Here is a 14,556-nt window from a genome sequence, read left to right as displayed (position 1 = left end):
GCTTTATTATGGAAGGCCAAGCTGTTTATTTACATATTAACTATAGTTTTTTTTCCTCTAACTGTGACCAACCGGCTGTAAAAAAAAATCTACAAACTATATATGTACATAAGAGCGCAGGTTGTCTTTGATAAAAATAAACCAGTAGAATCACATTATAATAAGACAAACTCCGTGCTGATTAAAAATATATAAGAAAACAGGATTTATAAGAAGGTAAATGGGCCAAACAGTTTGTTATTATTCTGATGTAAATCCTGGAAAACACGACGTAATGTATTATTTGGCGCCATTTGACCAAAATGACAAACAAGTCCCGCCCTTCTTGCGTCACCGCGCACTTACTCTGGATCTCCCTCCTCATTGGAGGATCGAGCTGCCTGTCATTGATTCCTTCAAGCTGCAGTCAGCGGTAAATACAAGAAAGCTGCGTCAACATCAACAGCTAAACAGGAAATACGTGATTATGCTTTCAACATAAAAGCACAGACTGGGTAACTTGAAAGGCTAAAATGTAGTCTTTGGTTTAAACAAGGAACAAAATACTTTACATTCAGCCTTCCAAACTGTCTTGTTGTGCAGTTACCATTGTGGTCTTGGCCTTTAACAGCCTATAAGTTCTATTACATTATAACATTTAAAGAACAAAGCATGTTTTAGCCTATTTTTTTCCCTTAATCACGCTATTCTTCAGTGCATGCTGTGATATGTGGTGTACATGTATTTTTTAATTGCTCCTATAATCCAGACAACTTTATAACTCCAGTATGAAAATAATGTCATGTCTGCTTCTTGTTGTCGCATCTTCTTATAATAATGGAAATGCATCATAAGTGGGTGACAGGGCAGGCAAGATTAGCATTTATGGAAAAGATTATTTTTATATCCAACTTCAAAACAATGCAATCTATCACATTAGATTAGAGTATGGCCAGAGAAAGACAAGTGTTGATTGTTTTGGGGTATAAAGTATATGCACACAGTGACTACTGTACTTGGAGATGGAACAGGGTGGGTACATACATTTTGGATTGTGATTTTGTGAGGGCAGACAAGGTTGGGCTGACATGTTGATCTTGAGTATCACCAGCTGACTTTTATCTTTTATTTTATTAATATTTCTTTATTATTTCATTTATTTCTCCATCTATGTTTTTAAATAAGGTACACACCTACTTTGTGTTTATGCATGTTATTCAATCATTTTTTTCATTTCTCATTACTTTGCGTTTATGATGAGCTGGGAGGAGATTGTTGTGGGGTGGGGTTGGGGGGTAAAGGGCTAATATTTCTGAAAAATAAAAACATGAAACTGTGTTACTGTATCACCATATGCAAACTGTTGAACAAAATCTGGTTACAAAAAGATTATTTTTTGTATTGTAGTAAAATAAATAAAAACTAAAGTTGCTGCTAGGCAGTGAAATAAACAACAACAACAAATCACTGTGTGATGTTTGGAGAATGGCCACTTGTATATGAAGAAAGATATAGGGTCTACATAATGATTAGTTTACAGTGTCATAGAGGAAAAAAGAACACTTGTATGGCCACATGTAGGCTGCTTGAATAGGCTAAATTAAAGTAAAATAAATTTCCTTTATAGGCCAACTTGTGAGAGGTACCAACAATTGTTAAAGAATTGTTAAGAACACAGCAAAAAATGAAATAAAAGAAAAAATAAAATAAAAACAAAAGAAAAAATAACGACGTGGGTTTATTTAGTTACAGGGGCCACATTAACCTTTTAACTGCAGCTGATCTTTTTAAGACCACAGAAACATAAAAAAACACAACATAAGTCATAGTCAAACATCCTCAAAACCACATGTGACAAATAGGCCTCTGTCCTTTTATTTCAAATTGTATTTTAATTGTTTTCTATAATAATACATATAGCCTGTAATAAAATAATAATTTGGTTGATATATGTTTGACTTTTACGACTTTTACCCAGTTTTTAGATAGTGTAATCACCATTATGTTAGATAAAACAGTAGATAGCCAAAATCCATATAAATCACTTAACCACAACAGGGATCCAGCAGGAATCAACGAAAACTTCAGACTTTGGGCTTTTATTTTGAAAACCTTACCCGGAAATCCCCTTTTAATGTTATATAACTTGACATCAGTGAGAGTGGCAGAGTTTTTTTTTTCACGTTCTCCTCCCAAACTTTTCTTACCTTCTCCGAAAGTCATGACAAGTCTCATTGAGGCTGGACGGAGAGAAGCCAGAAGGTAAGACACAGCCAGAGGGATCGATTAACACACATGAAACTGATACATATCGATTAGCCCGACTGATCGACTCTGTGAACAAACAACTAAACGATTCACTCTGCGTGTATTTTAGTTATTAGCTGCATCAAAGTTTTATGGTGAACTATAGATCACAAACTAATGTTTAATGTCTTTGCAGAAAAGAAAAGCTGCAGGAAATGTGTGTTGTTGATGCTCATGTTTAGGACTTTTAGTGTCTTACACTTGTATGTTTATTATCTTACTGTGCGTTATATTGTTTTTAACTTACATGAATGTCACCAAAATCCTTTAATATCTTAATATAGACTTTTAGTTTCTATCTTTACAGTGATGCATGTCTATTTATGGGTTTTATAGCCCTAAAAGTGACTGTAACTCTTTGGCACTTTAGATCAATTTGTTATGGGTTTCCTGAGACATATCTTTAATATCAAGTGTTTATTTTACTTGCAAGTCTCTCTAATATATAACATTTTAAGTAATCCCCCAACCAAAGTTACTTTTTTGTACTCAAAATGTAACTTTACTTTCTTAAAGCTGGTGTTTTGTGGTGTTATAGTCTAGGAGTAAACAGTTATTGTGATCAGCCTGATCATTTTAGATGCAGATATTCTCAACAGATAGACATAGTGATAAACCTTTGTAATCTATAACCACAGATATTGATCTATAAAGCAGATTTGAACACAGTATTGTGCTTTTCGTGATCATGCTTTTGCTGTTGTTGCTCCACAAATCAGTGCAAGTCTTTAAAAAGCATCTTAAACCCCCTCTCTGTTTTCTTTGGCTCCCTCTCGATTTCATACCCTGTTTTATTTTTGTGCTTTGAACACATCATTCAGCTTGTTCTCTGGCTCTTTTATCCTCCTCTCTCCCCTTTTCTTTCTCCTGTAAGGCACTTCTGTTTTGGAAAGTGTTTGGTAAATCAAGTTTGTTTGTTTGCTGGTAGATATGGCACTGATAGAAGAAATAGCCTATCTGAGCTAGTGTTGTGGGTGAGGCTGTATCATGGGATGGAAATCCCCCCCTCCACCTCTGCTATTGTCAGAAGTGTTGACCCCCCCCTTCCCGCTCTCAGCTGCTCTGTTATTACACAGTGCATCATCTCCGTCTCCTCGGTTTCCAGAACAGAGTTTTTACTCTGTGGTGTTGGATGTTGAGTCGGTCATATCAAGAATTCAAAACATGATTTTTAAACAGTCCATAAGTATCAAAAAGCTTTAACACAGGAGGAAATGCACCAAAGAAGAGGCAGAAACATCTGAGCACAAGATGGTCACTCCCGTCCCCTCGGGTTGTGGAACGGGATTCTGGGAAGACGCAGAAAATCAAAAGTTTAATTAAAGACTCCGAGAATACATTTAACGTGACAGACTGACGAGCTTTGACAGTGTGAGATGATCTGAGGGCGGCTTGTTGCTTGTGTTGCTGGAACTGAGGGCGGCTGATTTAAAAATATCAGGCTAATAAACAGTAATAATGTCATCTGCTGCAAGAGGAGACGCAGGAAGTGGTGTGCACTTCACTGTCTGCTGTTTTTTAAATCTGTATCTAGTATCTTTCAAGTCTGGTGAGACCATCCTGATGACGTGAGCACAACATTCTGTTTCGCTCTCCATACACAAGCTGCTATAATCTTATTTTTTTTATAATAAAAACATAAGTAATGACTGATGTGCAAGTTGTCGCTTGTAGTGATGAGCACATAGAGAATTATCACCTGAATCTGCAGCTCTGCTCATATTTACGGACATTTATACTGAGTTTCACTCGTTTTGCTGTCTGGCTGCAACTTTACTGTTTTGGTTCGCTCTCCGCTCTCTCGGCTTTGTTTTCGGCCGAAGCAGGCAGCTGAAAAAGCTCTGAAAACCCTTTGTACACAACCTGCTCAGCAGCAAACAGCAGACAGACGCAGTTCGAGACTAGCTGGTGAACATAACGGAGCATTTAGCAGCTAAAAAGACAGATAATTCATTCAGGAGTGGTTGGAGACCAAAAATGGAGCTAAAACAGAGTGCATACTGGACTTACGTTCATCAGGTGACACAAACACAACCTTTAAATGAATGATAATGTTGCTCCATCACTGCTGGATGTTCAACATATCGGCTGAAATGATGTTATGTTAATAATATGTCGGCAGCTTTTTCCTGCTGCTCCAATTGGCCCAAACAAATCAGTTATTGCAGGGTTAACCATAGTTTACTCTCCATATCCATCATCTTTCTCTGAACTTTAACCATACTGTTGTTGCCCTGCACAGATACTGGAGAACAAAAATAATTTAAAAAATACTGGTGTTGGATTTTTCAAAAACAAAAAATGTAATTGAAAGCTGGAATTTTGCTGAATTTTCCGGTATCATTGCTCTTTCTGGTGGCTGTGCTTACATAAATAAGATAGGATATGATTCGATATGATGCGATACGATGTGATGCGATTTGATACGATGCGATACGATTCAATGTGATGCGATGCGATAACCTTCACTGTCCCTGTAGGGAAATTTGTCTTGGACTCAGGAGTTGCACAAGTATTGCTGCCTTACAATAATAGTCCAGAAGAAATGAAAAGCGTACGTCATAAAAAGATATTAAAGACATACAACACATCACAGTATTGCACATACTGTAACACACAACACACGCCCTAAGCATCAAGCGGCATTATTTAAAATCTTAACTAAGAAAATAGATTGTGTTTGTTTAAAGGAAGCTGCACATATGATTTTGATTACAAATTAAGAGCGTCCAATTTGATGATGATGATGGTGATGATATCTGCTCCTGTTTATGTTTATCTTTTATTGTTTATTAGTAAATGATTTGATAGTTAACCACAGATAAAGGGGGGGTCTATTGTCTGGTTTGGGAATAAACGTTAACAACTTGTTACACACCGACTGGACAAAAGGCTGAAGAGAAACAATAAATGTTTGTTTATCTAAGTGAGGAATGTCAGGATGTGGTGGCCTTTTTGTTGAACTTCAACTGGTAAAGTGAAACAGAACTTTGTGCTTGATACGCCGTGTTAAATGGCTGCTGTCTTCTTATCTTGTCACTTTTAGATTAAGGTTGTTGTTTTTGAAATATAACTAAGGCAAAGCACTTTCCCAGATTGATAACCACGGGACAATCTGCTGTACAGGGATGAGTAAACAGAAACTTGTCCTTTAAATTAGTGATAATCTCTTGACAACTTTCTGACGCTGTCTCGGGGGAATCTGTCTTCCTGCAACGGGACTCTGGGGTTTGACTTACTGCTGTCGCCTCAAAAATAGATTCACTGTAAGTTTAGTTGGAGGTGTCAGGAGGTCAGTGTTACACTCTGATACTCTTGATATTTCCTCCCTTGGTCCTGTTATTAATTCTTTTATACACACACACACACGTGTTCATAGTTCATGTGTTCTCACCTTGTTTACACCTTACAACAGACAGGACAGTTTATTAAATCAAACTGAATTAAATTTGGGTGTGTGCTCACACTCATGAGCCTGATAACATGCATGCTGTCGTATTTTTAGCTCCATTACAAGTGGTTTTAATTTTAGCGCCTCCCTCCAGACTGTGCACTGCAGTGATATGATGAGCAAAGAGAAAGCTGGACTTACTGGCGTTAAGATGACTACGACGTAAACAAAACTGTCGTTTTCTCCACAGGTGATCTGGTAGGTTTGCAACTGAAAAGAACCCTTGTGTTGGGAGTTAATCGCCGCTGTGTGAACACGCAGTTTTTACAGTCTTATTCAGCGTCCGTGTTTACATTTATAGTTGACTAACTGCCTGTGTTATTTGATTTGGATTGTGTCTGGATTATTGTCTCCTTTACTGTGAACAGTAACTCTTGCTGAGGGCGGACAGACCTCTGGTTGCTTCTGCAGCCTTTGAGAATTCTTCAGATTTTGATTTTTGAATCATGGTGCTCACAACCTCTTCCTGTTTCCTCTTTGTTCTTTGCAAACAAACCAGATTGTTAAACATGAGTTCCCTGACGTCACCTCACTGGATTCCTTTTGTGTTGAATGTCAAAGTTTTCAAGCAGCTTCTTGTTGCATCCATCTGAAATACAAATGAGTTGAATGTCTGAGTGCAGCTTTATATGGACATTCAGACGTAGGTGGTTGTTTCAGATACAAGCGAGACAATGAAACAGTTTGAGTAACAGATTAAAGCCTCAAAAGTCTCGTCAGACGCCCAGACAAAGCGCAGAGGATTGTAGCACTGTGACACTGGATTTTACAAGTCTGGAGAGGCAACAGCTTTATCTTTTTGTTTCAATAGTCTCAAAGCAAACTGTAGAAATACAGTGTTGCTGTTACAAAGTAATACACCAGGAATGCACACTTTGATGTCTTGATTTGCCAACGCAGCATTTTGCTGGATGACACTGCTCAAGTCTTCTCCGCTGACACCTCCACTGTTTCCAAGTAACTCGATACACTTACTGAAGCACTGTAATTATGTGCAGTTTGAGGTGCTTTTACTTTCCCTGAGTAATTCCATTTTTTTCTACTTTATTCTTCACTACATCTCAGGCAAATATTGTTATTTTACTCCACCACATTAGTTACATTTCACATTAATATTTTATACAGAAAACACATGATAAGTTTATGATTCATTGCTAAAGATTCAACTTCGTTTTCTGGGTTGTCCGTTCGTCCATCTGTCCCATTCTCGTGAACATGATATCTCGAGAACACACTGAAGAAATTTCTTCAGATTTGGCAAAAACGTCCACTTGGACTCAACGATGACTTGATTAAAGTTTGGTTGTCAAAGGTCAAAGGTCACTGTGACCACATAAAACATGTTTTTTTTTTTTTTTTTTTTTTACCATAACTCAAGTATTCTTATGATACTTATGACAAAATTTCTCACAAATGTCTAGCTGCAAAAAATAATGAAGTGATGATGTGTTATATCCAAAAGGTCAAAGGTCAGCTTCACTGTGACATCATAATGTCCTGCAAAAACACTTTTGTGGCCATTATTAAACGTCATATCTCAGGAACAGAAGAGGAGACATTTGGTCAAGTCCTGAATTGGTGACACTAATCTTGGGTGTCCATCTTGAAACTGTGCTGATTGTATAGATCTTCTGTGCTGTCAGGAAGATGTGTGTGAAGCATCCATGTTTTAGAATTTGTAGCTACTTTTCAGCAACATATGTAAAGCATTGTCGACTGTATTGGCTACATACGGGGTTTGGACAGACATGGATGTAAACTGTAACTGTAATTTGACTGGCTGGTGGAGGTACGCAACCACGAGGCGGTGATTCTAGTTTTACATTATGTTTACTTTTAAATGGAATATTTTGTCTATTGCTGTCGTGAATACATCTCCTGCCATTGATCAGTTATTCATCAGTTAAAGGAGTAATCTTGAGCCTGTTTTTTATTTGTTGTTAATGCTGATATCCACTGATTTAAAATCACAATAATAATTCCAGGAGAGTTAAAACATGATTTCTCTTCTCTGTGAAAGTCACCGTAGTTTGTTTAGGTTTTTAAAGTTCAAGCTTTTTTTCATCTTCCAAGGCAGCAGTTAGTTTTAAGTGCCAGGGCTGCCTGGAACCTGATAGCTGCAGGTTTTCATCATAATTAGCAGGCATTCAGGCTTTGAAAATGGAAATTACCACTTTCAGCTTCATGCCAGATCCACTGATTGGAGTGGCTTTCCAAATTGTCCTTGAAAGAAGGAAAAGCTCTTCAGAAGTTCAGTGCGTTTGAGAAAAGCAGCTGCCTGTTTCCCACATTTAGTTTTAGTTTTACCAGGTAGAAAAAGGAAGTGTTTTATTTAAAATGTATTTTTTTTTGTAGCAGTACAATTGCAGTGGCTCCAGAGTTGGTTTCAAGCTGGACAAGAATTAAAGAGCAATTGCAAAACAAGACAACTGTATGAAGCAGAATGTAATAAACAGGAAGTAGACAAACATTTAATCGTGAAACAAAGGCACTTGTTTTGTGTCTGGTAGACGCTTGGATATTCATAGGAGTTTCTCATAATTTTATTTGCCCTGTTAGTCTCGAGATCATGGTTTATGAAGCCCACAAAAACAATTTAAGTGTTTTTTTTCCCCTGCAGATTGAGTTTGAATGTAATTGTGATCTCGAGATGTCCAACATGTTTAAAGTCATCTTGAGATGGCAGACTCATGGTTTTTCAGAAATTTAACTTAATTTGATAATGTTGACTTTAGTCGTCTGATTAACTTTATCATAAAGTCTTTTCTCGTGGCCTTGTGTATAAATTCTGTCAGCTGTGATCTCTTCTTTTAGCATTTATTGAACTCTGTCCAGCTTTTAGACTGAGACAAACTCTTTAGTGAAATGAGAAAGTCACACTGTATCTCAGAAAAACTCAATTATCTTGGAAAATAAAGACATTTCAGTTGTGATCATGAGAAAATAGTGTTTGATCGTTTGAGAAAACTTGTGATCATGATGTTTAAAAAGTCATATAAGCATCTCAGGATCATATTCAGTATATCTGAGAGTTATGAGTTTATAAGGGTGAGAAAAAGATGTACGTCTCCAGATGATTAAATACCTACGTTGTGACCTGAATATAACAGACCACCCCTGTGTTCTGTAGATTCATTTACTGATTGGAAATTAGCCAAAGGTCGTCTCTCTGAATGGATCCACAGTCAGCTCTTGCCTGAGGCTCCAGACTTCTTATCTCAGACTCTGAAGCAGTGGAACATCATGAACAGTTTAGGAAAGAATTAAAAGTTACTTAATGAAAAGGCCGCAGGAATTCTTTAGTTATTGTCAAACCAGTGGCTTCCTGACTTCCATTTCCTGTCTGTCCCAAACCCCACTGGTTCTTCCTACTGAAAAAATCTTCAAAAAACAGGTCCCAAATATGTCATATGTTTTAGGTTAGATTTTAGACTTATAAAGACTATCTTGATGCCACTCGAAATTATTAAAGACCAATTTTAGTACAACCAAAATTGAATAAAAAACAAACAAAACATGAACTGACATCAGTTACTTAGGGTTAGGGATTATTTTGCCCAAATTTCATAGTAATGTAAAACATGACTTGGTGATTTGTGTCTGTGTTTGGGTTCCACTACCTTGATTCCCATAGTGCTGAATTTGAAAACCATTTTACATAAAATACACCAAGCCTCGCATGCATCACCTTGTACTAGTTCCAGCCATGGGACAAAATCTTGCTTATGTAGCCAGTTTTTGTTGATTTGCACTAATCTGTGTTATCCAGGGTTCAGAGACAGCTAGCTAGTTGATAGTGGATCCTCTGCTCTGAGTGTTTTTGTTTTTGGTTCCGCTATCGTGTTCTGTGCGACGTTAATGTGAGAGGCATTTGGTAAATTATTTCAAAAGATTAAAAAAGACAGATATTACTAATTATTTTGAGATTTTGAAGTGCAGCATTAGAAAAAAAGATGTATAAAATCTGACTTCCCATGTTTCAGCATTTTTAAGACTTTAAAGATGAATTTTAATCACTTTTATACCAATCAAGGCCTTATTTTTAGATTATTAAAACACTTTTTGAGGATCCACAGGAATCCTGGGGTAAATCATTTCCTAAAACAGCTGGGCACTGTAGTTTTTAGCTAACTCTATTCAAACAGGAGTAAAGAGTGCATTTGTCTGGGACTATTTTCAGCCACAGATAAACACACATTTCTTGCTCAAGAGTGTTTACAGCAGCAGGACGGTGTTTGTGTGGCACCCAAAATAAACCTCAGTGCCAGAGTTCATCATAATGAAGGAACATGTCACCCAGAGCAACAGTGGAGCTGTATGGCACAGGTTTCGGCTACAAAGACTTCTTTATTGGGATCAATTCATTGTTGGATTTAGTCTTTTCTAGTGCTTCAAATTGTATGCACTGTCCCTGATCAATCATTGGTAACATAAACAATCAATTGATTAATCGTGATTAAGTAAAAACAAAAAAAAACGGCTTATACCAAACAATACCAAGGTGCTTTTCTACTCAATCAAAGCTCACAGATACATAGCGCTTATTCTCTGAAAACATTGCATTACTTATGAATCATATAAAGATATAGAGGCTTAGACATATGAAAGACATCCAATATAACGGAAGAATGCCTCACTTTGCCTGCTTCATTGTCCAGTGTCTTAATGACCATTTATTCGGTTGTCAATAAATCATTATCATTCCTAGTCTTTTCATAGGATTTGTTTACATAAAGAAAAAAAACGTATCACCAGATTAATCTTTTAAATTGTTGCAAATTACTGAACATAAAGTAACAACCAGTCATGCCTTTCTTATGAAATAAACAGGAAAACTAAACAGGAAAACAAAACAGGACCACTGATAAGAAAGATAAGGTAAACCTTTACTGATCCCCAGCAAGGTAACTCTGTAATTGCAGCAGCACAAAGACATTAATTTACAGGTAAATAGATAAAGTAAAAGACGTAAACAATAAGTGGTGTATTATAAAACAGAAATAAGCATACATATAAAAATAGAAAACTATAAAGAGCATACAGAGACAAAAATACAGGATTATAGGATAGACGGTAAGCCTCTACCACTGTGGTCCACTCAGATGCTCCTCCCTCTGCTATCTCTGCTGCCTGAGAAACCCTGAATGAGAAAACACAGGGCTAAAAATACCCACCTTAACTCAAGTACTTGGGAAAGAGGCAATAATCAAACTGTGTGCACAAACATCAGGGTGGGAAAACGCCAAACTAACCAGTCACTGCTGCATTTTGGTTCATCTGGTGAATTTGTTGAGTCTACCAGACACTGATCGTAAATTACAGGTTGTGATATTTGACCCTAAGAGACTTTTTGGCTGGTGAAATGGTGATAGTGGCAGACTGGTTTGACTCTTGTGGCTCGAGCACCGAAGAGGTCAGATTCTCGCTCTGCCAGAACTGACCACTTCTCTCTGTGGAAGAACCAAACCGCGACTGCTTTTGGAAACACTTCCCGCTTGTTGCTGCAACGCCACAAACATTTTGAATCCAATTTTCATTTTTGGATCAAACAATAAAAGTTTTTGTGTGCTACTGAAGAGAGGGACGTTTGAGTCTGTGGTTGAAGTCAGACTTTCTCTGACGCCGTCTCGAGATTTTGAATGTGATGTCTCTGAGGGCAAAGTGAGAGTGATGTCTGTGAGGGTAAAGTGAGAGTGAGGCCTCGAACTCCAGTTTTAGACTGGTGTGGCAGCTCAGAGATCACCTCTGTTCACTGGCTCATAGTGGAACAGATGTTGTAGCACTCTGAAAAAGCACCTCTGCCCTATGAAGTTATATATACAGTAAAAAGGCTTGACACATTGAGTCTCCACTGCAAGATGAAAACAATCTTTTATATCCTAATTTTATTCTTTCTGATATTCCCGTTTGTCTCTCTTTTTCTTTTAAACTGTTATGTAAAGCTGGGGTTGGCAGAAATCTGTAAAAGGCCAACAAAACAAAACAAAGCTAAAACAAAATTAGCATAATTTGAAAATGCAGCCTGTAGCCCAACTTTCTCCCTCCTCTGTCCCAAGCCCTTCCCAACAGTTTATTGTTTATCAGACCACAGATTAGACAAGAATAAACAAGCTAACGTTAGCCATCCCACTGCCCCACACCGCTGTGGACTACTTCCCCGGTAGTAGAGCTTGCAGCAGCTTAGGAGACAGACCATCAGTAGGCAGCTGTATTAGCTTGAATTCGGCCAGCACAAACTCCCCAGCGCTGGGTGTCACAGCTGGCTAATGTCCAGTGGCAGTGCTGAGTTTAACCTGTGTAATGGCAGCAACAGAACGTTTGCTGATCCAGTAGGGAGTCAGGGCTGTACAGTCACCCAGAGCTTGGGTTTGCGCTGGCTGGAATCATGTTGCTGCAGTTAGTGATTCGGTGTCCGTCTCCTGGCGAGGTGGTATGTAGTGGCGGGGAGTGAAGTGGATGACACACTGTGATTCATTGTTCCAGCTAATGTTAGCTACACTTGAACATGAAGCTGCAGCTGTTTGCTGTGAACTATTAACAGCATTCTCTGTCCATCTCTGAAACTTTTTGCTGATATCAACATTTTTTATTTCGTTTGTTGGATTCTCTTTTAAGGCCATGACATACCAAGGTGACTGTCTGACGTCAGTCAATGTTGGACTGTCAGTGAGCGTCCGTGGCCTTTGTTGGTGCTAGACGGCCTTTTTTCCACTGATTTAGCATGTTTAATCGGCAACCCCGGACCCTGTTGGTGCAGGCGCAGAACATAACGTACTGGTAGGCCGTCAGCTGTAGTCTTTGCGGTATGTTCATGTGCAACTTTTAGATCGAGATACAGGTAACGTGAAGCGATGCAGCAGGGGGCTTTCGTCACCGCTAGTTCTCTGAAGTTGCTTTGGTGTGTCTGGGCCTAGAAGCTTTCTGAAAACAGTGAAGAGGAGGTGCAGAGGTCTAGTTTTCTCTCAGTCCACTTGAATAACAACGTGCTCAAAGTTTATTATAAGATTTTTGCCAAATGACGCCAAAATGAAACTGCCTCTCTGAGCTTTAACTGTATGTCTTTCTCTTTGTTTTGTATTTTTTATGAATATCAGTCATTTTGTAAAATCATAAAGACTAAAAATACAGGTTTCACTTTCTAATAGGGCATTCTTTATAAAGGTTTTAATGGTCAATAAATAATTTAATTCTCCTTTTACAGAGCAGTTATATGCCGTTTATTAGAATAAGTTTTAGGAAACCATGTCTAAAAGTTGGTTGTCACTGCTTATAACTCATATGTGAAGCATTAGTAAATGATTTAACTTAGAAAAAAAAAGTCTAATTAGAAAGTGGCAAAAACGTACTGGGAAAGAAACAGATCAATAAAACGGCAAAAACAAGGAGGTTTTTTTTTAAGCACAGAATAAGTGTAATAAATGACCAAAAAAGAGCAAAAGAAGAAGAGTGAGTTAAAGCCAAATTCAGTGAATGGAGTCCCCTTTGCAGTTCAGATGACATCACTCTGCAGATGGTCTCTGCATCGACTGCATGGCATCGATATGTTTAATTAAGTTATGTAATGCCCAGCGGACATCAGATCGCCTCTCAGGAGTAATGAGCGGCCTGAAACTGACAAGCTAACTGAATCAGTGCTTGATGGAAAACTGAATTAAAGCCCACAAACATGTACTTTCCACAGGAGCAGCTCCATGGTGATGAAGGTGTGTTCGCAGGAGCTTTTGTGAAACATTTCAAAGACCTACATTCATCCAGTGCCTTGTCATTACCCCGACACTCTCCATCAAAGAGATGCTGAACTGGTATAATTTTCACCGGTGGAGGAAACAGCACGATAACGGACACATATTTCAGTTGTTTCTGGGCAGAAAGCTGCTGACATCTGGTGCTGTGCTGCAGTTACGAGAATCAAACATCTGGAGGCTCCAGTTGCTACTGTTGTGAAAGAGACAAATGGGTCAGAGTCTTAAACACAAATCTGTGGACCTGATATGTAGGTCAACTCAGAGAGGCTTTTAGAGATGCTTAAAGCTGGTTTATTTGAGTTATTGGCTTGGCTAGAAAACACAAAGACCTGAAATTATTAGAGAAAGAAAGGAAATGAGAGAAAAAGACAAATTTGTGCAGTTCAGATGGAAAACTAAGTATGCATTTAAAAAGCAGCCTCTACAAAGCTTCAGTCTAATGTTTGGGGAAACAGGCCTGGAGTGTTTATCTCACCATGGAGGGAAAACAAGGTGCGTTTGGTCCAAAATGCAACGTGACATCAGAGCTGGAAACTGGCTAATTGGGGAAAACTCGATTTGTGAGCGCTGCTTTGTTTCAGGGAGGGGCAGCCAGCCTTCAGCCATGGGACCGCCTCAGTCTCAGCTGACTAAGTGGCAGCTCTCTAGGCTGCAAACCAATGCTAACAGCATTATATTTCCAGAGAGAGACACTCAATGTTGCCATCCCCACAATTCATTCATGTCCACTCAGATCTTTTGGTTCTGTGGTCATCCATGTTTGAAACCTAACTGGATCAAAACCCACAATTTTACCGGCAGATGCAGAAACTGACTAAGAGACTCTAATTGTAAGTCATTTTTGTAGGACATTTCCAAAGTTTCTTTCCTTTTATAGCGTTAATTTGAAACTTTGTGCTTCTTTGCTGAGCTGCAGTGAGAGACAGGAACACACAGTCAAATTTCTGTTCTAAAAAGACTGCAGCTTTGGAGGATACCGACATGATTTGACAAATTCAGACTGCTGAAGCCTCAAATTGGAACATGTTTTACTCAGAATAAGGACTATTTAAGCAATCAATACCCATTTCAATG

General features: G+C 38.3%; 1 protein-coding gene across 2 annotated transcripts in view; it reads left to right on the top strand.

Moving 5' to 3' along the window:
• The first annotated feature begins 2,167 nt into the window (after nucleotides 1-2,167).
• kank3 (KN motif and ankyrin repeat domains 3) overlaps nucleotides 2,168-14,556 on the top strand; it is a 38,794-nt gene continuing 26,405 nt past the window's right edge. The window contains exon 1 of one of the 2 annotated variants that reach the window (XM_050055132.1): nucleotides 2,168-2,241. The gene's annotated coding sequence lies outside the window, so the exon portion shown is untranslated. The remainder of the gene's footprint in view (nucleotides 2,242-14,556) is intronic. The other variant, XM_050055133.1, reaches the window with a different exon arrangement.

This window comes from Epinephelus moara, chromosome 10 (genome assembly GCF_006386435.1).
Source record: "Epinephelus moara isolate mb chromosome 10, YSFRI_EMoa_1.0, whole genome shotgun sequence".
NCBI classification, from domain to species: domain Eukaryota; kingdom Metazoa; phylum Chordata; class Actinopteri; order Perciformes; family Serranidae; genus Epinephelus; species Epinephelus moara.
This window is presented reverse-complemented; position numbering and strand designations above follow the sequence as displayed.